Source organism: Cherax quadricarinatus, chromosome 48, assembly GCF_038502225.1.
Source record: "Cherax quadricarinatus isolate ZL_2023a chromosome 48, ASM3850222v1, whole genome shotgun sequence".
In the NCBI taxonomy this organism is placed as follows: domain Eukaryota; kingdom Metazoa; phylum Arthropoda; class Malacostraca; order Decapoda; family Parastacidae; genus Cherax; species Cherax quadricarinatus.
The window spans coordinates 10,246,289-10,273,085 of record NC_091339.1 but is presented as its reverse complement, the minus strand read 5'-3'; the positions used below and the strand labels follow the sequence as shown (position 1 = coordinate 10,273,085).

At 41.2% G+C, this 26,797-nt stretch overlaps 1 long non-coding RNA gene across 3 annotated transcripts in view; it reads left to right on the top strand.

Moving 5' to 3' along the window:
* The first annotated feature begins 2,870 nt into the window (after positions 1-2,870).
* LOC138854068 (uncharacterized) overlaps positions 2,871-26,797 on the top strand; it is a 71,299-nt gene continuing 47,372 nt past the window's right edge. For 2 of the 3 annotated variants that reach the window (XR_011393266.1, XR_011393268.1), the window contains exons 1-3: positions 2,871-2,976; positions 4,154-4,332; positions 5,577-5,723. This is a non-coding gene — a long non-coding RNA (uncharacterized lncRNA). Of the gene's footprint in view, positions 2,977-4,153; positions 4,333-5,576; positions 5,724-8,860; positions 9,118-26,797 lie in introns of all 3 variants that reach the window. The other variant, XR_011393267.1, reaches the window with a different exon arrangement.

Here is a 26,797-nt window from a genome sequence, read left to right as displayed (position 1 = left end):
GTCGTCAACAGAGTAAAGTCCGAGGCAGCTACGGTGAAAAGCTCTGTTCCACAAGGCACAGTACTCGCTCCCATCTTGTTCCTCATCCTTATATCCGACATAGACAAGGATGTCAGCCACAGCACCGTGTCTTCCTTTGCAGATGACACCCGAATCTGCATGACAGTGTCTTCCATTGCAGACACTGCAAAGCTCCAGGCAGACATCAACCAAATCTTTCAGTGGGCTGCAGAAAACAATATGAAGTTCAACGATGAGAAATTTCAATTACTCAGATATGGTAAACATGAGGAAATTAAATCTTCATCAGAGTACAAAACAAATTCTGGCCACAAAATAGAGCGAAACACCAACGTCAAAGACCTGGGAGTGATCATGTCGGAGGATCTCACCTTCAAGGACCATAACATTGTATCAATCGCATCTGCTAGAAAAATGACAGGATGGATAATGAGAACCTTCAAAACTAGGGAGGCAAAGCCCATGATGACACTCTTCAGGTCACTTGTTCTATCTAGGCTGGAATATTGCTGCACACTAACAGCACCTTTCAAGGCAGGTGAAATTGCCGACCTAGAAAATGTACAGAGAACTTTCACGGCGCGCATAACGGAGATAAAACACCTCAATTATTGGGAGCGCTTGAGGTTCCTAAACCTGTATTCCCTGGAACGCAGGAGGGAGAGATACATGATTATATACACCTGGAAAATCCTAGAGGGACTAGTACCGAACTTGCACACGAAAATCACCCACTACGAAAGCAAAAGACTTGGCAGACGATGCACCATCCCCCCAATGAAAAGCAGGGGTGTCACTAGCACGTTAAGAGACCATACAATAAGTGTCAGGGGCCCGAGACTGTTCAACTGCCTCCCAGCACACATAAGGGGGATTACCAACAGACCCCTGGCAGTCTTCAAGCTGGCACTGGACAAGCACCTAAAGTCAGTTCCGGATCAGCCGGGCTGTGGCTCGTATGTTGGTTTGCGTGCAGCCAGCAGCAACAGCCTGGTTGATCAGGCTCTGATCCACCAGGAGGCCTGGTCTCAGACCGGGCCGCGGGGGCGTTGACCCCCGGAACTCTCTCCAGGTAAACTCCAGGTCTCCAGTGGAACGTTTTGGTATTGTATATAATGTAAGATCTTGCCTGGGGTGTTTTTGCTTATATATTGTTACAGATGTTTTTTTTCACATTTTCATTATATATGTTCAAGTAAATGAGTTTTTGATCTTGTGTATAGCCAGGTGAAACTGGTCAGTTTTTCATTTGGGGGGGGTAGGAGTTTAAGTAATCTCTGCAATAGCAGGTCATGTGATACACATGTCATATTATTTTAGATGTCTAATGTTGTCCATTCTCTGTAGGATGTGATGTATAGATTATCTCCGACAGTGTAAATAATCTGTCTGCTGGAGGGAATAATGTGTAAATTTATTTATTATTGTGGTAGGTTGATGTGTGTAGCGTGTTTTTAGGGTGATATATTATAAGATGCTAATTACTATCAAGAACTGTTGGTGGTTATGAGTGGTGACGGCAGACACAGTTACTAGGCATGTGGGGGGGGGGGTTGAAGTGTCAGCGGTAGTGTATTAAACCCACCACCGTGCACGATATTAATTATTACCATAGGGTATATGAGGGTAGGGTGGATTGTGTTCTATGGTGGATGTGAGCCATCAGGTTCAGACATTCCTTGTATTATAGTGTCAGCCGTTTAGTTGGCTGGATTGTGTTTATATATATATATTGTCATTGAAGTTTTTAATGCTTTTACAAATGTGTATGTATAAGAGATTTGTCACTGTGTATCTAAGGTGAAAGTGGCACGTTTTCATGGGGGGGGGGGGGAGTGTAAGCTTTACTGGGTGGGTTGTATATGTATGTATATATGTATGTGTATATATATATATATATATATATATATATATATATATATAATATATATATGACCACCTTTTCATGTGAAGCACAGTACGTACAAGCGGTGTTTGATTTGAGTGCAGCAGCCAGTTCTGTCATTATATATGTGCTTCTTCAGTACTGTGTAGTCACAGTTGATTATTGTTCACTGCCTGTATCTTGTTACATATTGATTATGTACCCATATATTTTTGTACCTGAGTTTTAAATAAAATGTAAAAAAAATAACTATATAATGTCTCTTGTGCTCAACTTCATCATCTACAACTGGTGCATCTCAATAAAAAAAGTATTTTTTATTAATTTATGGGTTCGTGGGTGCCAGTTTGTTTATTTTATTTTACTAATATAATCATAATTGATTTTTTAAAATAAGTAAAATCAAGTTTTTTTTCATTATTGGGTTGTAATAAAATTTAAATAGAATGTAAGTGAGAAAAACAAAATAAAAAAAAATCCGTTGTTTTTTATTTTTTAATTTATCAACTGGAAACTTTTAAATTTTTTGGGAATATTCTAAGCAAAATTATTTTTTTGCTTTCTAAAAGTAATTTCCTTCATTATTCGATAACGTCTTAATCGGTCGCCTTAAAATTTTTAACACTAGTGTAATGCATCGTGGGCAAGATTCATGAGAAAATTTGCATACTTGGGTGCCCGATGCACAATGCCTCATAATCTATTCCAAATTTTTTCCCCGTGTGGCAGGTGGAGTCAGGCTGCTTTGATCGGTTTCAAAAATCTCAACGCTTGTGTATCCCATTTAACGGATATTATGCGGGTGTCTGCATTGCATTGTAATATATATAGAACTATAACATAATTGAAAATTATAATGTATGACTTATGGATAAATGTCACTCATAATTTTAGAAATATGTTATGCATTTGTGGATACTGTAAAGTACTTTAAACTGTAAAATGTAAGGAAATTCTGCCAGGACTTATTTTCCAAGTTAGCGGGTCAGCGAGGGTGGCTTGGCTTGGGGGCAGTCACGTGTACCGAGCTGGAGGGGGAGGAGGCGCTGTCCAGGCGCTGTTACTGTGAGGTAAGTTTATACTTGTTTTGTTAGGCAACTCAAGCCATAGGCTCTTTTATAGCTTACTAGTGTGCTCACCTAGGCTCTGATATGGTCAGGGTTCCGTGGGATGATATGGTGTCGGCAGGAGATAACGGTATTGTAAGGCCCGGTGTCTACTGGTCACCTCCACACCCCTCAAGGAAGGTTCCTTGATGTTGGTGAGGGGCTCTTGATTTAGGGAATTGGATCTGTGCTCCAGTTCCCCGAATTAAGCCTGAATGCCTTCCACATCCCCCCCTAGGCGCTGTATAATCCTCAGGGTTTAGCGCTTCCCCCTCGATTATTATAATAATAATACGCCTCTCCAGCCGCCTGCTCCTTATTTACCTTTTTTGAGCGGTTAGGCTAAGAGATATATGAAGGTATTTTTCAATTGTGCGGTTATATTTTTAAGAATAATGTATATTTTCCTAACTAGGAATTTGGCCTAACCCTCTGATAACCAACCCATTGAAGTAATAAATGCTGGTTTAGCGCTTTCTGTTTTAACTGGGACAGCCCTGGGTGGCCTGTTTCTGTATGAGATTCGTGTAACTTTTACCGTGTCCCTTAGACAAGGCTTTTAGGCCCCAGGAAATCCCACTTTGTGCGTAACAAGGGCTGTATATGGGAGAATTATCAAATTGTATGTGATAATTCAAGTTTGCAACCTGAGAAGTCAATAATCATATTTTACTGGTTGGTTGGAGAAGGACTATAAAATACTAGCACTAACATGTTGCATTACCTTAGCAGGTGCAATATTGTTGATTTTTAGGGTGTTATTAATAACAGTATTTTTGGGGGAATAATTTGCCTTTGCAGATACAATAAACCCAGTTTCTGCTTGCTTTGTGTGCAATATTGCTAATTATTAGGGTGTTATTAATAACTAATACTCGGTGCATAATTTACCTTTGCAGGTGCAATCTTTCTGATTTTTAGGGTGTTATTAATAACTAATTTCCTGGGAATAATTTTCCTTGGCAGGTGCAATAGCTCTTATTTTTCTGCCAGGGTATTTGTGTGCAATCCTGTTTATTTTTAGGTAGTTAAGTAATAATTCCTTGTGTGATTTATTTTATATCAGTAGGTTTTGTGGTAGATAGCAAGTGTTTTGTGCTATTAATTTCCAAAATGTTTAACACTAGTGAAAATTCTGCAGATAACATGGATCTTGAAGAAAACCTGGAATCAAATCCGACTGTTGCGAACTTGAATAAGGAAGCAGAGCTTATAAGATTGAAAGTAGCCCTAGTTGCGGAAGAAAAAGAGCGGTTAAGGATTGAACGTACCACGATCAGGGAACAGATTCTGATTCTTATGACCAGAGTCTTTGGTAAGGTGGGTAAGGATAGCAATATTGGAAGAGGATGGGAGGGGGAGTGACGTAGGATATAAAAGGGAAGTGACCCAGCCACTTTGGTGCAATTGAAAAAGTGTATGTGTAATAATAAAAAATTCTTGAAGGGGTATAATACTAACCCACCAAGAGTCACATAGATATAACAGATATATAGGTACATGACTCTGAATTGGTGGTAGATATACAAGTTGCAATTGCTTTTTTTTGCGGTTACATAACGAATATTTAAACAAGACAAGGCAATAATTGTCTGGACAATTCATAAGAATTACTTTACAAGTTAGCTTCTTTCAAGGTGGTGTCCCACCATAGTAAATGTAGCGAATTTATATCAGTAGATGCTGTATAGCCTTTGTGGCTTAGCGCTTCTTTTTGATTATAATAATAATATATCAGTAGATGTGAAAGTAGAAATGTTATACAAGATATCTCCATAACTAGGGGCGATAATTTTCTTAGTAGACATAGAAGGGTTCTGGTGTTACCCAATCATCTTCATCTGCTAGGAGGTTGCTCAAGATAATTTGTCGATGGTAATCGTGTTTATGGATGAAGCGACGCACTCTCTGTGGGAGTCATTCTTTGGGTCCTGTGAGGAGTGTTAATGATATAGTCAGTGGTATTTTCAATTTGGGGAGGATGTTCTCTCTCTGGTATGTAGAGTTCTTGCATTGCATAGAGTTGTCTCTTAAGCGTATCAAGGCGTACATTTAGGGCAGTAATATCCTGTTGTATGTGTAAATCTGCCATTTTGACTCTCCTCCTGGTACCCGTAATAAATCGGAGAGCTCTATTCTGGACACCTTGCAAGCGTAGCATGTTGGTCTTTGTTGTTAACGACATTGGAACACATGGCTATTCGAGTATAGGTCTTATCAATTTATACAGATGTTTTTTGACATATGAAGGGGCTTGATTAAATCTAAAGAGACTGATAAGACCGGCTTTGGCTATGTTGATCTTTTTATTGACGTGAGATGTTGAGTGGAGCAGCCTATCTATTTCATATCCCAAGATCTTGAAGATTTCTAATGGCTACAGGTGTACCTCTTGTGGAGATACCCCCCTTATCTTCGGTGGTTGATGCAAAACATCCTATCTTGCTAACCAGGACTTTGTCAGGGTTAGTCGTAATTCTCCATTTCTTTTCCCAATTAGATGTTCGACGAAGTTCAATATTCATTTTTTCTATGACTCTTATACTTGTATTTTCCTGTTACAGGAGTTGACGAGACGACATGGATAACATCATCTGCAAATTGCGTTATAATTGTATCGTTAAATTCTGGTTGAGGAAGATCATTCACATAAATATTGAATAGAATTGGACTAAGAGAAGAACCTTGTGGGGCACCAGCTACCGTTAAAGGTTGGAATCATTTTTCTTTGAGTTAAGTTATATATAAATCTGAGAAAGGTCCAGTTACGGTCTGGTAGGTCAATAAGTTTGTATATAAGACCATCATGCCATAAGCTATCAAAAGCTCTATGAACATCTCTGGTGGCAATTAGGGCAAGATTGCCCTGATGTTTCAGACTCGCTACAGTATCTAAATAATATTTATTGCATGATGGGTACCTCTGTGTCCTAAAGCTGTATAGCCCTTGTGGCTTAGCGCTTCTTTTTGATTATAATAATATGTGTCCTAAAGCCAAACTGTTTTTCAGTAAAAAGGTTCAGTAAAAAGGTAGTTCAGTCTGTTGGAAATGATCTTCTCAAGAACTTTTCCAGTGACTTCAAGTAAGGATATAAGTCTATAGTTCCCTGGTTGATGGATGTCTTTATTGTGTTTAGCAAGAAAGATCATCCTTGCAGTCTTAAAAACAACTGGAAAATGTCCGGAGGCCAAAATGGCATTAAAGATATTAACCAAAGACTTGACAATTTCTGGGTAGGAACTTTATTTGTTTCATTGTTATTCCAGAGACCAGGGGCTCTATTATGCATTCCAATAACCTGACTCACCTGTGATTGGTCTAGTAAGCGGGTGGGCCTCTTCAAGAGTTGATGTATCGATGGAAGGTAGTGGTTGTAGATCAGCTAAGTTCTCATCTCTCCATTCATTGACCAACTGATAGTGATTATTGTTAAATCGATGACTGTTATTGTGGGAGGGAATTTTCTCCCATACATCACCCATCAAATTAGCCTGGTCCTGTGGATCGTCAAGTTTAATCTCAACCTCATCATCATTAGTGAAGGTATGAATTAGGCAGGAGCCTTGTGTTTTGCCCCTAAAAGTTGCCGGATCTTACTCCAAAATTTTGCAGGCTCACGTTTATACTGATTAGCTTGGAGAACTAGCAATTTTCATGAGTCACGTTTGTGATGACTAATCGTGTTCGTTAATTCTTGCCTCAATCTATGCAATGTAGCAACTGGTGGTTGTCGCGTTTGAAGATGCCTTCGACATTCTGTTTGATAATTTCTCAAACCGTCTCTAATTTCCCTCGTAGGTTTATATTGTTGGTAGATCTTTGTGGAAGCTAATTGGCAAGTTGCATTAGTAGCATCAATTATTCGATTGTGAAAGGACCTGATCGCGTCGTCAATTGCAGTGAAAGGTAGATTTTCCAACGACACAATTTCGTCTTCACCCAGAAATGCTCTGAAGGGGTCAAATCCTATGGTGTTGAGATTGGGTTTAGGAGGTACAGGTATTCTAAATGGAGAAGTTTGTAGCTGTATTATAAAAGGGATATGGTCAGATCCTACGTTTCCACCAGGAGAGAGACGACAATGAAAGAGGTCAGTCTTTGTCAGGACTATATCTGGTGTCCCTGGATGAGGACCAATATACGATTTGAAGAGTGGACCTTGAAATGACAAGTGTCTGGCTGTCATGATATTAAATAGTTGTTTTCCTTTCAAGTCGCCCAGTGGATTACCAACTCCACAGTTAAAGAGGGCAGGGCGATGAACATTAAAATCTCCCGCTAGAATTGTAGGAATATTTCTGCTTAATACCCTATGTAGGGGAATGGACTCTATATATGGTTGTCTCGAGGGAAAATATCCAGTTCCTATCAATAGTTGGCCATGAGATGTCGTCAGTTCTATTACAAAAATGTTATCTTCGTCAACGTGAATATTTCGAAACGCATAACCTAATTTAACTAAGACGGCCACGCCACTGTGGGGTCCTCTCGATTTCTCCACAGTAGAGTAACCACATAATTTAATATGTTGATCAACTCCCGCAGCTGTCTCATTCAAGAGTATAACATCAGGATTGTAATTTTGTAGTTCAACTTCAAGGAGGTAACGGTTATTAAAGAAATGTTGAACATTAAGTTGGAAAATTGTAATCCCCATTATTTCTTGCATTTCGCACGTGTACTGCGGTCTGAACGTCTGCAAGTAAATTCATGTTTGGTATACACACTATCCCTGCTGGACTCGTCAAGGGGAGGAGGGAAATTCTGAGTAGTTGCTTGTGTACTAAAAGTGTCACCATGGTCACTAGAGTTGGTAATATTAACAGAAGCATTAGTCATTAGTCATCATCAGAAAACTGAGGTGTGATATTCCCAGTTTCAGGAAGCAAAGGCTCATGAGAGTTAATGGGAGACTGTGGAGGCTCCAAGGGAAAATTTGGTAGGCTAGGTGAATTATCCTGGGAAAGTTCCTGTTCTTGTTCAACAGGATCAGCTGCAATAGCGGAATAGCTGCAATAGCGGAAGAGTAAGCACCACTCTCTGGGGCATACCTGGAGGTTACCTGGAGGTTATTCCGGGGATCAACGCCCCCGCGGCCCGGTCCATGACCAGGCCTCCCGATGGATCAGGGCCTGATCAACTAGGCTGTTACTGCTGGCCGCACGCAGTCCAACGTACGAGCCACAGCCCGGCTGATCCGGCACTGACTTTAGGTATCTGTCCAGCTCTCTTGAAGGCAGCCAGGGGTTTATTGGCAATTCCCCTAATGCTTGATGGGAGGCTGTTGAACAGTTTTGGGCCCCGGACACTTATGGTGTTTTCCCTTAGTGTACCAATGGCATGGTTAGGGTCAGGTATTTACTCATCGGGCTGAGGGGAGTTGACAACCTGGGTATGCGAGGCGGGTGAGCCCTGAACAAGGCATGAATTAGGCGTATTTGTAGAAGTAGAGTAGGGCACATACTTCCTGTCTTGAGGGGGCTGGGCCATAATAACCTTAACATTATCTGGAATAGTAATGGGAGTGATCCCATTAGCCATTAACAAATCATTGAAAATATTAGAGCAGAGTTGAATATTACCACCAGCTATGTCCTTGGCCATCATGTACATTAGTTGAGCTCTTGTCATATCCCCAGCTGAGGACCCCTGAGACATTGGGGGTGAGGATGAACCTTGTGGTTGCGTTTGTGTATGTTGTAGGTGAAGTTGCCGAAAAAAATAGATAGGAAAGTCAGAAGGATAGCAATGTAAGCAGAGTAGATGTTTGTGTGAGGGAAGGAAAAGGAAGGATGGGGAAGAGAGGGGTGAACAAGCAAGCAAGTCACTGCCTTACCCTCTTGATAGGATGGTGCTCGAGGTGACTGCAAGCAAGTTTCCTCTCAGCTCTGGTCGAGAACAACACAGGATAACCCAAGAAAAATCTGGAGGAACAGTGTTCAGAGTTGCTCTGATGGAGAATTACTCAGGATAACCGAAGAGCAGGAACGACGACGTCTTCTCTCCACGGCGACTCCGTGTATCTGTCCAGGGAACAGAGAAAGTTAGAAGAGTTGACGGCTCGAGAAAGAGATAAGGAGAGGCAACAAACCACAGACGCGAGGGTAGGTGTTTTTCATTTGGACAAAGCCATAAAATTTGTGCCCAAATTCCTAGAGAAAGACCCAGACCAGTTTTTTGTTATTTGAAAGTACGGCCATATCCCAAGATTGGCCGGAAAAGGAATGGGCGACATTAGCACGAACCCAAATAGTTGGCAAAGGGTTACAGGCCGTTAATTCTCTAGTGGGACCGGCCTTTTCTGATTATAATGAACTGAAAGAAGTAGTTTTAGTGGTTTATCAGATGTTGCCGGAAAGGTACCGGCAGAAGTTTAGAGGACTAACGTTTCAGGCAGGGCAGTCTCTGGTGGACTACGGAAAGGAGATGTCACTTCTAAATAGGTGGTGTCGCTCAAAAGGTGTAGACAATTATGAGGATGTAATTACCTACACAGTAGGTAATTAATTTTGTTAGAGGATATTTTGAGGAATGTTCCTCATGACCTTAAGGCATATCTTGAGGAGAAGGATCTTGATTTTAATAATGCTTTAGAGCTGGGTGATAGATTTTTAGCTAACCAAAAATTTGGTAGTAGTTACCACCCACCACATACTAATAGTGGTAAGTTTTCAGAAATTTAAGCCACCTATTTTCCAGCCTAATCACCACCAGAGTTTTCATAAGCCTAATTTTCCATTACATACCCAGGAAGGTTTTAGGTCAGCTGTCACAAGTCCAGGACTACCGGGGACAGGTAGAAAGAGCCCAATTCCCCAAGGTCAAATGCCCCAGCCAATGTCAAGTGGGCTGTGGGCTTTTAAACCTTATCACTGTACATATTGCAATAAACAGGGCCACCTGCAGCCATATTGTAGAAAGATGCTTAGGAGACCAGACTGCAGCAGATGTTTCTCCAATAAATATACCAGTTATTACATAATGTTGCTTACATTGTAGTCTTGCCCCAAGTTACACAAAGACCAGCTGCCTTAGACCCTCGGATGAAGGTCTGTGCAGCTGTCTAAGATGGCCTTACACCAAAATGAAGGTACGGTAACAGGTGTTATGTCTTTGAGGGACACTGGTAGCACATACTCCTTGCTTCGCAGGGGTGTATTGCCAGTGTCGGATGACACACACCGGGTTGGACACTTCTCAAAGGGATTACCGGATTCACTGTCAGGACTCCAGTGCACAGGTTATGGGTGGAGTCTGCGTACCAGTCTGGGTACCTACCCGTAGGTATTACAGAAGATGGACCTTTTGCAGATGTTGACCTACTAGGAAACAATGTTGTGGGACTCCAGAAAAGTGAGGAAAGTTTGGTTTTGCAGGACCCTGCTTTATAAGGTTGTAATAAACAAAACTGGAACAACGGTGACTGAAAGATTCCCAGTGTGTACTGGCTCTAGGCAGGAGCTCTCTCTCACTGACTCTTCTGCTGACTGTGGTGACGGTTTGAGCCTGGGGAGCCTATTCATTGAGTATGATCTGCAGGGGAATGGGCAGTGATGAACCGGCTCAGACGGAACCCATTTTGGGAAGAGGTCTCGGTGCTGATGTGGGCCAAAATCCCCTGAAAATTGCAGCAGCCCAGGAAGGTTGTGACCTGAAAGCTGTCCAGTTGTCAGCTGTTGCGGAGGACGGGGTTCCCAAATTTACCAATGAGGAAGACACTCTTTAAGAAGGCTTGTGACCAAGTGGTCATAGCAGAACTATTAGTGTCATTTTCTGTATTTTTTAGTTTTCTAAGGAAGGACGTTTAATTGTTAAGAAGGGAGAGCTGAATAACCAGTGTTTATTAATAAATTCTTTGTCTAACAAGCTACCAGAGTCTATACCTCTTCTGAATAATTTTGTGTGTGATTTGGAGATTTCTGGTGAAACATTTTTGTCAGTTAGGCTTTACACATGCCAACCATAAGTCATATTTCGTGAAATGTCATGTATTTTTGAGAGACTTACTTGAGGTTAAATTTACCAATGTCTATCACTCTAGGGGTCAAAGAAAAGCAGTCTCTTAGGACAATGCAAGTTTGTTTTACCCAGTACCAGAAGGACTGGAATGAGGGTATTCCCCTCCTTTTCATTACCGTGCGGGGAACCACTCTGGAATCATTAAGTCATGGGCTAGGTGAGGATGGTGATACTTCCCCCTCGGTGGTTTTTCTTAGTCTCAGACTGGCTAAGATGAGGTCGACGGAAACAGTGCTCAGGATGATGTGGGACCATGAGGTGGTGCTACATATTCTGGAAGTTTGAGAGATGGGATTGGCATTGGAGCCGAGTCCTGGGAAGGCTACGATGGAAGTATGGTGGCTTCAAATGATGGCGGATAAGGTCCCCGATAAAGATGATGTAAGCAGGAAAATTGTACGAGATTGTGGAAGGTTTGGATCTACTGAAAGAGGGTTGTAGTGGTGGCTCAGCCATGGTGCACCTTAGTGAATGAGTTTTGGGATGCTGAAAATGGGGGCCATGTTAACCCCAATGAGGTAGAGGTTTGGGAAATTTAGCAAAGTCAGCAGGCCTGGCATGACATCAGCTGGCCTGTAATAAGTTATATGAAGGAAGTGAAGTGTTTATTTCTAGAGATTGTGTTTGTACCCAGCGAGAGTCGGTGGACATTGTTTTTTACGGGTCTCATACTAGGTGATACCTTGAACACGTGCACTGACTACCGCCAGCTACATTTAAGAAATAAAGTTGAATTGTCTCCGATGATGTACCGAATGCAAAATGTGTGAATGAACTTGGGGAGGATTATCTGATTTTCATGACCCTGTAACTTTAATGTCTTTGTACATGGACCTTTTGTAGGACATTAACTCTCAAGAGCTTTTTGCCTGTAATCCTGAGTTACCCACCCTGGGTTTTGAAAAGTGATACGGGGGTTGGGGCAGTCTTGTTGCAGGGTAGAGCAGGGCAAGTAATGCCAGTCAGCTACTTTTCGGCAAAAAGTAACAGCACCAAGGAAGCTATGCTATCATAGCAAAGGAGGTTCTGGCTTTGGTTTCGGCAGTACAGTTTTTTTCTGTGTATGTAACAAGGACTCTGCATCCTGTTATGGTTTATAATGACCACAATCCAGTACGTTTCCTTCAGTTAATGAGGAACCACTATCAGAAACTCACTAGATGGGTTTTGTTTTTCCAACTTCTAAATCTGGTGATTCATTACTTGAAGGGAATGGAGAATGTGGTTGCTGACCCAGTGTTTTGTGTAAATAATATACATGACAAGTAGATGGAACCTTGGGCCACCCAAAGGAGAAGGGCAGGTTGAGCTGGAGTTGGAGGTATGAAAATTCCCTAGTGTGTGTGTGTGTGTGTGTGTGTGTGTGTGTGTGTGTGTGTGTTTTGGGGGTAGTCACATCAGGTGCCATGCCTAGGTAAGGTATGCTACTTTTTTTTTTTTTAGCTGTTGGCTGGGACGCCTCACCTGTGTTTCATGTTGGTATAAGGGCTGTTGGACCTAAAGTTTTGGTGAATGTGGGGATTGCGGTTAGGCCCCCTCCCCCCATTTTTGGGTCATGTCTCATAATCCGAGGTGTTTTGGTTCTCCAGGACTTTGTTTCCTATTTTACCTTTTTGGATCACCACTGGGGTGACTCCAGGGTCCTTGGAATGACATGAAGGTGCCGGCCTGGAAGGTCCACCTCTTGAAGGTCTTAGTGATGGCTCCAGTGTTTTATGGCCACAGTCCCACCAACCACCAACAAAATTTATGTGGCTATTCACCCGATATTTTCCCTCTCCTGTGTTTTCCTGATTCTTGCAGAGGTGTATCATGGGGAATAAGTTTCGTGTACTAAAGATTGTTGTGAGGTGGGGGTGATAATGTGATGTTTCTTTCTAGGTAGAATTTAATAGGTAAAATCTTTTCTTTTTCTTTTCACTCCTCCTGGAAAGTGTACTGTTTAATTTTGTTTTTCTTTTTTGGTGTCACATATAGTTTGGTCTGTCTTGCAAAATACTGACCATTGGTGTTACTTCACAAAACGGAACTTCTCAAGGTATTATGTACAAAGTTAACTCATTAGTTTATAAGGTTGCTTGATGTGATTTTTTTTATATATATTTTATTTAAAAAGTACGTCACAGCACATAAATAACAAACAGGCCCTATCCATCAACAGATATAATAAACTTTCCATGGCCATATAATACCACATACAAATATAAAAATTATACATCATGTAACAAAAAGTATCTAATGAAAACACAAACAATAACCAAAATAAGGAGAGTATTGATACATACTTCCGTACAAACTACATCAAAAGTAAAACCAGATATTCTTTACTATGACTTAACATCATAAGGTACTAACTCAAAAGAGTACAGTATGTTTCATACCGTAACCCTGCAAACTAAAACCCCCGTACCCCAGACAGACCCCCCACCCTATCTGAGAAGTACAACATAAAATTAGAACCACAAGAGTGCACAATAAACTAAGTTAACCCTAACACATCTATAATGCTATCCAAAAGTATGAATCTTACAACACGTAAGAATATTAAGCATAAACTACAATGGTACATCTGTTCCTAAACCTTAAAATGGTAAAGGTTATAACTGCTTCATGGCTTACAAAACAAAATGCAAATACAATAAGTACATTATGTAAACATGTAACAGTTGATTTCTAACATTGGTTATAAAGAATTTCCTGTAGTCAAATTGCAGTAACAAGATCCGTCCACATCATAAACAAACAGCTATCATTTTATTGAGTGCCTAACCTCACAGGAAGAAAAATTTTAAGCCCTCACCATACATATTAATTAATATGCTATCCCTCTCAACATGATCTCAATCATGTTGCTCCCTCCCCCCACCCATCTATACCTACCCCCTCTGGACATCCCCACATGTTGCATATGCTAGGACCACATTATGTCTTGTACGTTCCATAATATCAACAGAACCTTAAGAACCATAGATATCATACCTGAGTTAGTGTACAATGGGAGGCAAATCCTATTTTGTTTGCTGTCCCATGCAGCGTTCCCAGACTTCTAATATTGTATGTTACTACAAAGGCCCTTCTTCATAAGGCCTTAATTGACAAATATTAATTAACACAAAGAACGTCTGAACTTGGTTAGCACTCCCATGCACATCCCAATTACACACAATCATTCTCACTTGCACCTCTCCCTCACCCACACACATGCACGCCAAACCTTCTTCCACCAACATCTTTCGTTTGGCAAGCCCGTTTGTTACCCCCCCCCTTTTAGCGAACTCTTTACACGACAATCTGAACCCACTTCCCCCCCCACCCCCTCACAACACTAGCAACTCCCCCACAGTGATGGACCTGTAACCCTCAGTGAAATCTCCCTCCCATCTTCTCCCATAAATTTCCCGATTCCTATTCCTTGTCCTACAAAAAGTTCTCGCTAAAACTCGTTTTCTCACCTCCCCATTACCCATCCCTCTCATTCCCCACGATATGTACACGAAATCCACTATTATATAAGCGACTCCCCGTGCTACATTCTCCCCCACCCCCCTATATCAAGGCTTAGTACTCTCAACACCGACACCCCAGTTCCTCCTATCCTCCTGACCACTTTCCCCAGCCATTCCCTCACACTCCCCAAATAATCACAAAAGTATGCCACATGGTAGGCTGTCTCCAACTCCCCATGTAACCCACACCAACCCTTCTCTACGACACTTCTATTTCTGAGGACTGATCCAGTAGGCAGAATCCCATGTAAAAATTTATACATGATCTCTCGCACCCTGGGCCCTAACTTTAGTTTACCGAACAGACTCCATATAGCGCCCCATGCATACATCGGGAATAGCCCCTCAACTGGGGCCGTCTCCTCTAGCCTCGGTATTCGATATAAATCCCTCACCTGTAATTTCTCTGGCTCCCACGCCCACTCCTCACCTCCATACATTCCCCTCAAAATGTCATGCAACCATTGCATGTGTGGCCTCCTCTGTCCCCCAAGTCTTTTCCACTCCCACCTGATAAAAATGCATTTCACCCTCCTCCCCAGGTCCAACAAACCTAAACCTCCCTTCCTCACCGGCAGTCACCACCTCCCTCTTCATCCATTCACATCCTGAGCCTCATAAGAACCTAAAAACACTTCTAAGGATACGAGTAATATCAGCTCTCAGCAACGGAAAAACTGCTGCTACATACCATACCTTACTGTACAGCAATACATTAATAACAATCGCCCGTTGCAATAATGTCAAGTGATAAGGCCGTAGCATCCCCAACCGACGTTCCACGCGTCCCACCATTCTCAACGAATTCGCCTCCCTAGCCTCCCGTATGGTCACCCCATACAAAATGCCACATATTAATAACTGCCCTTCCTGCCTTCTCACCACATCACAGTCCCAATCAACTCTCTCTCCACGCCCCCAGCCCCATGATCTTTGTTTTCTCAACGTTTACCGTCATACCTGTTGCCCCTCCAAACATGCAAACCACCCCTCCCAGCTCTCTCAATCTTGTTCCCTTCCGGACTAGGAGTGTCGTGTCATCCACGTAACCTACCACATGATGCCTAATCAAGCCCTCCCTCGACCCCTCCCCCCACACACTCTGGTCTCTACCAACCTATAAAATGGATCTTGCACACATGCAAATAATAACTGTGATAGTGGGCATCCCTGCCTCAAGCCCCTATCCATGTTCACCACACCTCCCACACGTCCATTGATCTGAATTCTCGCTTTTGCCCCCTTATACAACGTTTCAACCCACCCCACAATCTCATCCTCAAAACCTTGTTTGCTAAGGATCTGTCTTAAACCCTCCCTTACCACCTGATCATAAGCACCCTGCCAATCAATCGCCACCATACCCCCCCTTCCTGCGTTCCCTCAAAACTCTCAACAAACCCCTCAAGTATTCCGTGCCCCATCACCATCGACCATCCTGGCAACCCTAGTTGACCTTTTGAAACTACTCTTCCCACTACACATTTTAACCTATTCCCCAAAACCTTCGCGAACAATTTATAGTCCACACACACATGAGAGTATTTGCCCTGTAATCCTTAAGTGTACTCTGCACTTTACCCTTACACACAAGCACAACGACCCCTGTACTTTGCATCTCGCCCAATTCTCCCCCTCTTTCATTCTATTGAACAGTGTTACTAAAAACCCCCTTAACAGATCCCAATATTTTAAGTAAAATTCACTTGGTAGTCCATCAATACCTGGTGCTTTGCCCCTGCGCATGTCTACAAGCCCTCTCCATATCTCCCCCTCTTCAATATCACCACCCAAAGCTTCCCTGTCCTTTCTCCCCAGAGCTACGGGCACTACACCACACACCCCATCAAGATCCTCCCTATTTACCCCTTTACTTTTCCAATATTGCCCATACCACTCATCCGCGAACATACTCATCCCCTCCGTTGTTATTAACACCTGCCCTTCCCTAAAACTTTTCACCTCAGAGTGCACTTCCAAATCCGCTATCGTGGTCGCTGTCCGCCTCTGCTGTTGTCTCTGCAACACACATGCCGATGGTTTATCCCCCAAAGCACTTCCTCCACTCCCGCCTGCATCCTCACCGCATGAAATCTCTCCTCCTGCACCTCTCTTAACCTTCTCTTCAGATCATCCATTGCCTCTGTCTGGAATACCCCTCCCACCACTAATTGCTCATGATAGTATCCTAATCTACTTCCCAATAATTTGTTAATCCATACTTCAGTTGATTTATGCGCTTCCCCTCACCCACTTAAAACCTACGAATCCTCTCCTTGGCCACACTGTCCCACCAACGTACCACATTATCAACCCTTTTTGCCTCCTCACTTAGCTTCCTCCACAACGAAGCAAACCCCCCCTCCACTTCCTCATCCTCAACAAGTCACATGTTTAATTTCCAGTAGCTTTCAAACCGTTTCACTAACGAATCCCATGCCGCCCCCACCACCACTGCCCTGTGATCTGAATAAATTGCTTCTATGGTGTTAAAAAGACTACTGAAACCCCTTGCGTTATATAGATCCTATCCAATATAGCTGCGTAATCCCTCCTTACATACGTATGTTGCACTTCACCTATTCCACCCCAGAATGCATCTCGTACCCCAATATCTCTACACAAATCTCTCAACACGTTTGAGAAATATCCCGCCCCCTCTGGCGTCACATCAAATCTTATTATACAATTCCAATCTTCCCCAATCAATGCAACCCTGGGTAGCGCTCTCAAGAAATACACCAGATCATCCCTTACAAATGCCGATTTTACCCTCGCATCGTTCTCCGCCAGAGCATACACTCCAACAAAAGACACGCATTCACGCATCCACTACCCGTCCACCCTCATTATTCTTCCCTCACCCCCCCTCAAACCGTTGCAAAACAAACGGACTTAACTTCACAAATTAAAACACCTACTCCGCCTTTTAAACGTGTCGTTGGCATTACAAAAGCCCGATATCCATTCACCTCCAGCAATTTTCCCGCTTTCAAGTTATGCTCTTGTATAAAAGCAACATCTACCTTGTAACGAAACAGCAGTCCTCTCAACCATACACACTTACCACTATTACATAATCCATTAACATTGTCATACACCTTAGGCCTACTTACGTTTTCCACTGTCCTGTAGCCCCATACACACCGTCCTTGGCACTCACCCCACCCCCTCCACTCCTAACCCTTTGCTGGCGTTTCTTTTTCTCTTTGCCTCTACACACACGTTCAATCCCCGCCTTTTTCCCTGGCCTTTGTGCTGGAGTGAGGACGTCATCCGAATCAGACGTGACTGCTGCCCGCTTCCTCGTCACTTCCTCTTCCACCATGCTTGTCTCCTGACCTTCCTCATTGTGCACCTCCACCTCTATCACCTCATTCCCCTTCTCACTACTTGGCAAAACCGACATTTCATTCCTTCCTCCAGGCCCGCATGCATCTTCCCCTTGTTCCGTTACCTGTTCTCCCATCTTTTCCTCTATCAAGGTTTCCTCCGATTTAGGGAACATCTCCTGCAAAACTGTCTCAAGCACTACGTCAATTTCTACATCATGTGTTACGTCCTTGTCTGCTTCGTGCGTCACACCCTCTGCAGACGCACTCAATTGCTCCACAGCACCCTCAGGCTCCACCTCACGTTGCCTTTCCTCCACTTCCTCACTCCACAACTGACCACGCCTACGTCCATCCTGGCGGTACTGATCAGTCACCATAGCTCCTCGCCTCGAAATGTCACTCCTTGGTATTCCCTGCTCCGTCCTCCGCCTCACACATTCAGCCGCTATGTGATCATAACCATCACACAGTCTACAAGTTCTACGTTGTCCAGCGTAAGTTACAAGTATTTGTCCTGAATTCCTCTAAGAACACATACGAAGGTATTGGTTGCCTCAGAGTCATCTTCAGGCTAAAACTGCCTTCTGGATAACCCTCATAAGCCCCTGCCGTCCACTTGTCTTGTTGAGCTACGTGTATAGTTCCAAACTTTCCAAACACACTACGTAGGTCAGCTTCATTCGCCTCGAAAGGCACATTACGTAACTTAACATACGTAAATTGACACGAAACATCGACCCTCTTTACCAGGATGTCCTCATTAACCTCGATAGCAACATCCTGATAATGATCGAGTAGATCCTCATACACCTGTGAAGACAGTAGTTTGACGAACATCCTGTAGTTACCATTTAAGGCTACACCGTAAAGGTCGCAATCCTCAATCCCATATGTCTCGAATAATCAGAGGCAACAACATCAACGCCGAATCTTGATTAATTGTACCTCTCAGTAATTCTATGCCAACTGTTAATTCTGCGGCGCACCCCAACCACCATTGTGACAGCCTGACTAGCACTTGCGCCGGTCAGAGAGGTGCAGCAAACGTCCACCCTCACCAGCAGCTTGGCGAGGAATGATTTGCATGATGTGATTTAGGTAAAAATGCATCAACGCCAGTGCGTGGCCGGCATTGTGTTGTGATGGTGCCTTCTCCTAACATAGTTGTGTAAGAGCGTGACTCTGGGCTCGTTTGGTATAGAACTTGATCACTTTTATGTTAGGCGAGTTTCATATGTCCGCAGTCTAGTAGCATCAGTTTGTTGGATTTTGTGTGATAACTGGAAAATACATCTAGTAACTTTTTAACTTACAGTGCTGAGGTGATTTCTCTCTTGGTGTTAGGTTGTGTAAGTTATTATGTGTCAGTTTTACTAATCGAATTGATTTCTGTGAAATAATTGGCGAATATTTCTTCTGATCAGAAAAAAAGTCAGTGTTTGACTTAATTTGGTTATCCTATAATTAATTAACTTATCGTTCTTTTATGTGCCTATAAGAACTGTGGGCCCTCAAGACCATGGGAATTTATATATTATGTACACTAACTTACATAACATTTACTTAGTATATTGACTTCTTAGAAAGTCGTTAATCTTGGAGAAAAATTTACATTGATTTTGGCTTGTGTAGGTCCCAGTTTGCTTTTTTTTTTTTTTTTTTTTTTTTGGAAAGTGGAAAAATTAGCATACTGTTTTTCAGGCGAAAATTTCTGAGTGTCGCATATGATTAGCTTCAACCCTTCCAAGAGAATAATTTAATCGTACAGCTTCTGAGCGGCTTAAAGCTTAATGGTGTGTGAATTTTAGAATACTGCTACTTTTGGCCACTGAAAATTTTAATTATATTTTGGCTGTGTAATATCCTAATCTGACGTTTTTGTTGAAGAAATTTTGATATTAGTTTCCTTCTTTTGACTGGTGAATGCCTCTTGATTTTCTTCAAATCTGAAAAGCTAATATTTAACTGGGTTATCTTATGTAGCACGTGCTCTGAGCAGTTCCAATCACGTTGATAGTAAGACATGTGCAATAGTTAGGTATCTTTATTCCGAAACGTTGCGGATACACAGTAGGCTTCTTCAGTGGAGTACAGAGAAGGCAGCGGGAGCAGTAGAGGTGTAAAGATGATATAATCAGTCTATCACACTTGAAGAGCTGTAATTTTGAGGTGGTCAGTCCCTCAGCCAATCGCTTGCAGTGAGGCACTGGGGACTGGCGTTATGGAGTACGGGGGATACCTTAATACCCTAAGTGGATAGCGCAGCAGCCTAAATACATCTAGTAGAAGCAGAAGCTGATACTGCTGACCATGAAAATCAGTTGCTTAGGGTAAGTACTGGGTTTTAGAGTTCTCAGTGCGTGGAACAATCTTCCGAGTAGAGTGATAAAAGCTAAAACCTTGGGAAGCTTCAAAAAGAGATTAGAGAATTATATTAATGAAAAAGGCTGGGTTTAATTAGTACCTGAGATACTGAAGCAAATTTAAGACACGTGCAACAGTTGGGTATCTTTATTGATGAAAATTACACACAAGTGCGACATGTTGCACATGTGTCTAATGTTCATCTTGTCGGTATTGTATACCATTCATGTACATCTTTATTGAAGGAACGTTACGCCTACACAGTAGGCTTCTTCAGTCAAATATAGAGAGAACAGTAGTAATGGAATAAAAATGATATAATCTTGCTTTTCAATTTGTCGGTATTTTATACCATTTTTCAACAAATTACTAGGTGCCTTTGGGAAAAGGCTGGACAAATTGTTGGGTGGGAATGATTGGCTTTGAGAAGAACATGCCTTGAATGGGCCAGTAGGCCTGCTGCAGTGTTCCTCCATTCTTATGTTGTTACGATTACAATTCTTCGAGCATATAAAAAATGCATAAAAGTATCACTGGTTTACATTTGCCCAAGATTATATCATTTGCTCACAATACCTCTGGAATATTGTACCATCAAGTTGCAATAACACTAACCCGAAAAAGCCAGTGGATTACAATCCCACTAACATACTGTACCACTGATTTAGATTACCACTGGCTTTCAGTATCAGTATTTTACGCTACCCATGCCTCACTATACAAATGATTCTCAGTAGCACTGCTCATACCACCGACTGAAGAATTTGCCAACGAAATTAACGCTGTAAATAATGTTCTTTTAATCTGTAAGGGTTACATAGCTTTTGGATATTAAAGAAACACGAGTCCCTCGAGTATGACGACATGTATGTTACATGTTAACTCTCCTCGCTGATAAAGCATAAAAATTATGCCAGTGGTAAAGAAAATAATGTGCGTTCAGTAATAATACCTACAATACAATAGAGATAAAAGCTCATAAAGCGCTAATAATAGAGATGATATAGCAATAGAAGATGTGGTAATAAAAAGAGATACAATATTGATAAAATAATAACTGACAATTGTTTATACAGAAAAAAACGTAGCTCAAGTAAATAATAAAAATTATACTATTATATGAATACATAAATTGTTATTAGAGGAAACATTATGACTGCTTTGAACCAAGAAAAAAAGGGATGATTCAGATATTGAGAAGACTGAGAAACTTGACGGTGCAGAAAAAGCGATACTATTGACATCTGGAGGACAAGAAGCGCAAGAGATGCAGCTCACGTGAGAATTTACTGGATCGGAATGCGGCGGGTAGTAAGGAAAATGTCGATATCTTAGTTTACGTCTATTGGGAGGCAAGCTGGAGGTGACACCGCACAACACATGAGGGTGTGTTGAGATGACAGCAACTCTCAGACAGGAGAGCTCTCAACACTTGTCTTAGATCTTTCTTGCCGCAGCTTTCAGCACTGAGCTGTGCGTTTCTTGTCAGAGCTCTCAGCTTGGTGTCGTATCTTCCTAGTCTCAGCTTTCATCTTAATGCTGTTATGCCTTCCCTGTCAAATGTTTCCCAGACAGAGAAGAAACGTGATGTTGATGGTATCTATCTTTACCTCTCTCTCTCTTTACACAGGATTTTACAACGTTAGGTTTAGAGTTCCTAATTTTATTTAATAAAACCTATTAATACCAACATTTAAGTCTTTTTATTGTCAGGAGAGATACAGATAGGGAACAGGACGAGGCTGAAGCCATCTGCTGGCTAGCGATTTCATTTGTTCCAGACACGAGTTATCCTAGGAATAAATGATCTCAGATAAAGCGAAGTTCTGGAGAAAGGTACAATCAGAGTGTAGTTGCTGTTAGCTGCTCGTCTTGTTGCTCGGTTCTCGCTGTCCTCGGAGAGGAACCTTAACAATGTTGGCTTTGCACATAGCAGTAAGGCCATCCACATCCCTCCTGTGCTGAAAGCTCTTCTGAAATGACAGATCTGTCAGGGCTAGATCCAGACAAGAGATGAGCAGTCGTGCTTTGTTCTCTATTCTGTCAAGAAGTCACAGATGAGACGACGGGGAGGGGAGGGAGGCAGCCAGTTCAAGAATGTGGAGCGTACTCGAGCTGTGAGGGTACTTGGGCCTCGTACAGAATCTTGCAACCTCTGCTGTCAAGTTGATGTGAGATAAGTCTAAGTTCTGCAAGCTTCCTGACCGCTTTTTCTGTTGTCCTGAATAGGTAAAACTGGTCAGTTAGCAAGAGCTCATTTAAAATTAAGTCCTTTCTAAAATTTTCTCATATACATTTAAAGATGTATCTTTTTCATTTATGTTAATATAAAAATTAATGATTTTGTACCAAAAGAATCTTAGGAAACTTACCTGACCTTATTATAACATTGTCACTTAATAAAAGACTGACTGTTATCCACATTTTCCTCGACTGAAAGTTAACACAAATCACGATGTTGTAGATGCACAGTCACATTGTTACATAGCACCATGATATTATTACATTGCACCAGAAAAAAAAGATAGTATAATAGATATGCGCTGTGATAGCATCTCTCTCTCGCTCTCGCTCTCGCTCTCGCTCTCGCTCTCGCTCTCGCTCTCGTTCTCTCTCTCTTCCCCCCCCCCCCTTTTACACCAGGAGCTCCTTGCCCTGACCGATAATTTCTTGTGTCTGGTATTGTCACGCCACTATTGTGTGGGAGGCGCTGTACTTTACATAATGACCAGGTTATTATGCGGCTGCCTTCATGCTGGATTCCTGTTGTTCTTTTATTTGCAAAATTCTGCGTGACTTAATGTGTTAGCTATATCTTTTTCTTCTGATGCTTTTCTTTTTCTGCAGATCTGTCTGCGTGTCACTGTGTTCTCCCCATCTATCTCATTATTGCAACTTCACAACTCTAATGGAACTAGTGTCATATTTAGTAACTGGTGTTGCTTACGGAGGTCATCGCCTCCGCGGCCCGATCCCACACCAGGCTTCTTGGTTAGTGGCCTGCTTGATGAAGCTGTTGGTGCCTACCGCCCGCAGTCCAACGTATGCACCACAACCCAGCTGATCAGAAACTGTTTACAGGAATCTTTCTAATTCTCCTTTAAAAAAGGGGAGGGTGTTGAACAGTCGTGGTCCCTTAATACTTATTCATTTCTATATGTTTGTACTCATCGCTTCCCTGTTTTTCACTGGAGGTATCCTGCACCGTCTGCCAAGTTTTTCGTGTTCATAAGTAGTAGTTTCGTTGCGCAAGTTTGGGACTAATCCCTCCAGTATCTTCAAGGTGTACATTTTGATGTATATTTCTCGACTACGTTCCGAAGAGTGTAGTTCAAGGAAATTTAATTAAGTGTTCCCAATAATTTAATGTTTGAGTTATATCAGGGATTAGAAAGATTTCTGAAGCATTTTGTGTCTCATTTATGAAGAAACTTGTTTGGGTCTTCAATCTTTAGGTTGACTAATGGTTCACTGAACAATGAGATAACTTGTGACTAAAGTACTCACTCATTTCTTTATTGTCCTCAGTGTATGTTCTATCACCTTTAATCAAAAGCCTGATACAGAACGTAGTTTTTGACTTGGATTTTGGAAATGAGAAGAAGTCATTTAGATCGCTTTCAATTTCACTTATGGTTTTTAGCTGCCTCTGTCTCTTCTAGACCCTGACGATGCATTCAATTTGAGCTCAGCATTTTCTCATTGTTAAGCCAGTATTATTTTTCGTTCTTCAGAGTCTGCTGCTTGGTATCTGGTGTACCGCATAATATAATGTAAATTCACTTTCCCAAACATCTGTGTTCTAGAGATGTCTGTATTATTCTTTAATAGAACGTCGTGTGTGCATCTGAAGGTATACGTTGTTGGTACATTATAGTTACGACACAGTCATCTTGGTTTCACAAATTCTGCTGAGGTTGAGTCCATATTTTTCTGCACTTGAAGTTCTTCATGGAATATATATATATATATATATATATATATATATATATATATATATATATATATATATATGTATGTATGTATATATATGTGGTGCCGAATATGTAAAACTGGTCAATTAGCAAGAACTCATTTAAAATTAAGTCCTTTCAAAAATTTTCTCTTGTACGTTTAAAGATATATTTTTTCATTAATGTTAATGTAAAAACTTTTAATTTTGCACTAAAAGTATCTTAGAAAACTTACCTAACCTTATTATAACAAGAACAATTTATTTTAGCCTAACCCAACTAAATATATTTTAGATTTGTTTACAGTAATTTAATACTAAACAAACACAGTGAAATGTATTTTTTCGTTAGGTTCAGAATGATTTTGGCGAAATTATTGCATACACAAATTTTCACTTGTCCTATATGGCAAGATGAACGTTGCTATTTAAGCCAAGATCGCAAATTCTGCCTGTTCGGCACGATATATATATACATATATATATATATATATATATATATATATATATATATATATATATATATATATATGTAATGTTGTACCGAATAGGTAAAACTGGGTCATTTAGCAAGAACTCATTTAAAATTAAGTCCTTTCAAAAATTTTCTCTTATGCGTAAACAGATATATTTTTCCAATTATGTTAATGCAAAAATTAATGATTTTGTATCAAAAGAATCTTAGAAAATTTACCTAACCTTACTATAACAAGGGCAATTTAATTTTGCGTAATCCAGCTAAATATATTTTATATAACAATACCTGTCTACGAGCATTTGTATCACAGTCAGTAGTACGATAGCGGGTTAGTTGCAAGTGTGACACACTTATGAGCACGGTAGTCACACAGGAACAATTCTTATACACTTAGAATTAAGTTACGCTACTATATGGAAGTGTGTCAACCAGAAGTATGATACCCACCTAGGAAAATACACGTCCCACTCGGTAGAATGATACTCACCCATCAACTAGGCTGTCATAAGCACATAAGAATGATTGTGACACTCAGTAGAACGGTATGCAGCCTATTTTAATAAATGGTTTAGAAAAACGACAGATTGATAAATGTGTCCTGTTTATTAAATTGTCGGCTTTCTCAACTGTTTATTCAAACTGTTAGACACAGCAACATCTTAGGAACTTGATGAAGGGAGTTCTTCAAAACTTATTTAAACTATAGACAGGACCTATTTCCACTAGTGGGTTTCTCCACTAGTGACTCCGCCTACTACTGTTTCTCCTCATTTGTCATGAGTATATAAGCCCCATCTCTGCGAATATGCTGCACTTTTGTGAAGATTAATGGACTGAACCCATCGACTCCAGGATGAGGGAATGATTACCTCAAATCCCCCTCATACTACACCTTTCTCTACATTGAACTGAAGAAGCCACTAACTTGCGAAGCGTTTCCAGAATAAAGATACCCAAATGATGCACAAGTGTCCCATTTATCAACCTATTATAAGAGTGTCACTCCCTGTTGAACCACACACCCTGAAGCCCAATGGAAATAATGGACCCCAATGGAATTAAGTCACTTTGACTTTTTGGGGTTACCCTAAGTTCTCTACACATATGCTGCTGTGTATGATAATCTATGTAACTATTTGTGTATACCTGAATAAACTTACTAACAAGTGTGTCACCATAGGCAGAACAATACCGAGCTTGGAGCTGGTGTCAAAGTCATTAATACTAAGAAACAAGGGAGCTACAATCAGAACTATTATACAGACACTAAGGACAAGTGAATCACACCTGGAACAATATCCACCTACGTTTAAATGGGAAAAACTCAGCAGACATTACCTACTTATGAAAATTTCTTATAATCTCTATAACTTTTGTTACCTAGAAACCCGAGTGTTATCCTTACTAGAACGTTATCTTCAGAGGAGCAAGTGTGTCAGAGGCAGTTAAAAGATATCCACCGGGGTGTACCACACTCGTTAGGATGACTGATAAGGAATAAAAGTGTCGCACTCAGTAACAATAACCACCTATTGGAAAATGCGGCGAAAGTGTCACGCATAGTAACTTCAACTTAGGACCAGAGCTTTGGTAAGAAGGTAAGGAAGACGGATGGGTAAAGATAGAAATATGGGAAAAGGATGGGAGGGGGGAGTGAGGTAGGATATAAAAGGGAAGTGACACAACCACTTTGGTGCAATATAAAATGTGTGTGTAATAGAAAAGTTATTGGAAGGGGTATAACACACCCATCAGAGTCACACAGATATGACAGATGTGTAGGTACATGACTGAATCGGTAATACATATACAAATTGATTTTTTTTTTTTTTTTTTTTTTTTTTTTTGTGTGTGTGTGTGTGTGTGGGGCGATTACATAACGAAAACTTCAATGACAAGGCAGTGTGATTATACAATTCATGAAGAATTATTGGACACGTTGGCTTCTTTCAAGGTGGTGTCCCGCCATAGTAAATATAGCGAATTTCATAGATGTGAAAGTAGAAAAGTTATATAATATCTCCATAATTAGGGATGATAATATTCTTAGTAGACATAGAAGGATTCTGGTGTTATCCAATCATCTTCATCTGCAGGAAGGTTGCTCAAGATAATTGGTCGTTGGTAATC